A 3,372-nucleotide genomic window follows, 5' to 3' on the forward strand; every position below is an offset into this window, starting at 1 on the left:
TCGAAAATGTGTATATAAAACTGTGTTCAAGTTACACAATAAATTGTATACAACGGAATGAATGTTCTTTAATAACAGTATTTAATTAATGTTTTAATTAATTAGAAGCGATATAATAATGTATTAGTAATAGTGTGTAATGCGTTTTTGAATCATGCAATATTAAGTATATTACTTAAGTTTTAAATTGTTCTTTTTAAAAGGTTGTCTGGGTAGCCAGTTAGCACAATGGTTGTTGGTACACGCGCTTTTACTTAAGCAATCTTCCAGTAGCGACTAAATAGCTGGAAATTGTAGCTTTAATTCAAAATGCGTTCCAACTTTTGTGAGTTTAGCGAGTTCATTAGGTTGGAGTTCTAGAACACAATCCGGGTCTACACATAATACAGACTCAGACGCGGAAGTATCTTATAAACTTCGAAACTCCCACGTACACACGTACGTTGTGCTTTAAAATATCGTGACCAGTTTATGTTAGTCATAGGAAAATGGGGATCTCAAACTTCACTTAAGCCCGGACTTTAGCGTCTACTAATTAAAGCGACAAGATTATCCAGCACAACGATAGAAATCGTGACAAAAGATTGTGTGAAATTACATTGCAGAAGAATCGGCTCAGTCATCCGGAACGATTTGGTCTCGTTTTGAACTGGGTTCTACCTAGTTTAATGTTTACATTCTTTATGCAGGTACATTTCGTGTATACAGCAGCAAAATGGTTTTGCTGTTCCGAAGAAATGGAATAAAGTTTAATTTGATCTTAAGTTTAAGTTAAATTCTGTGTGATGCAATGTATGTTCTGTGAATGTTTTAGTAGTTGACATTAAATAATTGTGTTGTTTCAATGAATTATTGATGTGCAATCTAGTGAATTGAAAATTGTTCTGAATTATGTCAATAGAGAGTTTGACAGAATAACAGTTAAAGTACACCAATAGATCGGCGGTCTATTTAAAAAAGCAAAAAGGTATGTATTGAGGTATTGTTTGAACATTTGCATGAACGTAATAAATATCAAACTTCTTCTAAATGACACACATTAATTTCTTCAGTGTACTTTATATAAATTTTAATAAATATATATCATCAAACGCATACCGAATACATGTATTATGTTATTATACATGTAAAATACATTTGATACAGAGTTAATATGTGTACATAAGTGTACAGATCCTATGTATAACAGGTAGATGTAATAGTGCAACGACATAACCACAAATCAAACAAACAAATTAAAAAGAATTACAGATCCCATGTATAACAGGTAGATGTTATAGTTCAACGACATTTAATACCACAAATCAAACAAATTAAAAGAAACGGAAACAAATTCATACTTACATAAAACCCATGTACATGTATAGCGCTACAAGTTGGACTGGTGGTTCCACCCAAATCACAGTAATGTCTCATTTATTAAACTTCTATATTTTCAGACATATATGACTGAGACACATACATAATAATCGCCATTGATGAAACATGGACTTGGACCAGAGTTTTCTGTCAGAGCTGCCACTGCAGCATCGTCAGAAAGTCTGCAAGCAGATCAGACAGAAGCAGGTATATGATACATGTTTTACCAGGGTGCAGGATCAACGGGGGTTTCAGGGGTTTACAAACGGGCTGGAAAGAATGTAAACACACAGTTAAGAACTTTATTTTTTCAAATATCTCAAGCACTACTTATCGCTGTGTTTACATCCATTAAAGTTTAATTGGGAACCCCACAAAGTCACATAATCTTGCACCCTGTTACAGTTATTGACTAATAGTCAGATGGGCTGTCTAGTTAGCACAGTGGTTGTAACACGCGCTACTCACCTAGGCGACTCAGGTTGAATACCCTTACCCGGAAGCCTGTGTGTTTGGTTGGTGGTCAAAACTTATTAGGGCTTTATCTCAGAAACTATATAAGATATTAACATGAAACTTCATAGGTGTTTAGATATCAATAGGGAGAATTGCCATGCACAAGAACCATAACCATACACTTTCTTTATTAAGAGCTAGTTGTTGCCCTTTGTTTTTGTGTATGATGCATTGTTTCAGGGCTATATCTCAGATACCATGCAAGATTTCAAAATGAAACTTCATGGGTGTATTGATATTAACCCTCTTCTTTTGTAACTAAGAGATAATGCCCTTTGTTGCTTTTGTATGATGGAACTTTTCAGGGCTATGTCCCAGATACAACAATTCAACATGAAACTTCATGGGTGTTTATAAATCTATGGGAAGAAGTGCAATGCACAAGAACCACAACCCAGCACTTTCTTAACTAAGAGTTATTGCACACTGTTGTTTTTGTATGATGGGGACTGAATGCTTTTCAAGGCTATATCTCATATAGGCCACAAGATTGAAACATGAAACTTCATGGTAGTGTAGATATCAATAGGGAGAATTGCAATTCATAAAAACAATTATTTTACACTTAATCATTACCTATTAATTATTACCTTACACTTAATGATTATACTATATATCAAAGGATTTGCATGGATCCATAAACATTTAGTTTATTTGGTGGGGGGGGGGTATCAATTTAAGCCCATGTTTAATTTTGGCTCTAATGGATGTTCATGAACTCAGTGGAGCACTTAAGGGGCATCATGGTTGTCTTGTTTGTTAGTATATTATCATTGTTTATTGATATTCCAACACTAAGCCTGTAATAATTGATAATTTCCATGAATTTACAAGTCTTAGAGAGCACACATTGTTTTTTTTAATTAAAATCAGGTCTGGTAATCGGCCCCATTCCCAATGGAAAAACGTTTATATTTTTCCCACATGGAGCTAAAAAAACATTATTTTTTTTAGATCTCAATATTTTATTCTCCCATCCATATAAGTTCAACCTTAGAAAATGTAATACTGAAAACACTTGTATTCTCAATTTTAAAGTGTTTTTTAGCAAAACAACATCAGTAATTTTCCAATTTAAGTAAAAAAGGTCGCACATTTTTGCCACATTCCCTAAATGGTGAAAAAAAAACATTGGCACACATATTTGTGTTTCAGATTGAGAAGTATGTGACGTTCATACACTCAGAGAGGGGTCGTGAGTTGGAGCCACGCAAGACTAATAAGAAGCGTGCCAACGTGAGATTCTCCACGGACCATCTGTTACAGAATGCCATTGATGAGGGGGATGACCTTCAAGGTAATGTCGTAAAAGAGTTTAAAGCTCGCCGTGGTGTAGTGAAAATAGTGTTTGCCTAATGAACAGGGGGGCTTAGGTCTGATCCCCACAATGGGAACGTTTGTAAGATCTCCCTAAAAGACACAGAGTACTGGTTCTACCCAGGAAATAGACTTCAATAAGCCTTCTGTTTTCTTTGAAGCAATTGAGCTAAAATAAAT

General features: G+C 34.7%; 1 long non-coding RNA gene across 1 annotated transcript; it reads left to right on the top strand.

The window, feature by feature from the left end:
* Window positions 1-597: 597 nt before the first annotated feature.
* On the top strand, window positions 598-3,153 carry LOC127833242 (uncharacterized). The gene is made up of 3 exons (XR_008027270.1): window positions 598-967; window positions 1,440-1,566; window positions 3,031-3,153. It is a non-coding gene; the product is annotated as an uncharacterized LOC127833242 (long non-coding RNA).
* The last annotated feature ends 219 nt before the right edge of the window (window positions 3,154-3,372 follow it).

The sequence above is a fragment of the Dreissena polymorpha genome, chromosome 6 (assembly GCF_020536995.1).
Source record: "Dreissena polymorpha isolate Duluth1 chromosome 6, UMN_Dpol_1.0, whole genome shotgun sequence".
Taxonomy (NCBI): domain Eukaryota; kingdom Metazoa; phylum Mollusca; class Bivalvia; order Myida; family Dreissenidae; genus Dreissena; species Dreissena polymorpha.